Source organism: Orycteropus afer, unplaced genomic scaffold, assembly GCF_000298275.1.
Source record: "Orycteropus afer afer isolate SDZICR_OR568_19922 unplaced genomic scaffold, OryAfe1.0 scaffold00846, whole genome shotgun sequence".
Classification (NCBI taxonomy): domain Eukaryota; kingdom Metazoa; phylum Chordata; class Mammalia; order Tubulidentata; family Orycteropodidae; genus Orycteropus; species Orycteropus afer.
This window is the reverse complement of record NW_006922433.1, coordinates 163887-164382: the sequence shown is the minus strand read 5'-3', so window position 1 is coordinate 164382 and position 496 is coordinate 163887.

Sequence of the window (496 nt, the reverse complement as noted above, 5' to 3'; positions counted from 1 at the left end):
AGTCGGGGCCAACTCGACGGCACATAACAACAAACAACAACAACAATTACATGTGATGATTGTGCACTTAACGTATGGCTGGTCTGAATGAAGATGTATTGTTAGTGTAAAATATACACTGGTATGAAAAGATAGCACAGTAACTCATTAATAAATTTTATATTTATTATTAGATTCATTAATATATGCTATTAAAATTAATTTCACTAAAAAAAGAGCACATATAAATATAGAAAGCAATCCCAAGAGAAATAAGACTAAGGCCAAATATAGCTTAGAATAGTCCTCTGCATCCATTCACAAAGAAGATACAAACAGATCATCTTATTGGGAATTTTGAAAAGATGGATTTAATTGGCTGGCTAGTATTAACATATGGGAGAGAGGGGTATTCTCCATTTTACTGTGGAAATAAGTATTCTGGAATGTCAAAGTTCTTTGGTGGCTCAATAACAATACATAGTGAAAAAGAAGGAAAAAGGTAAAAAAAAAAGCG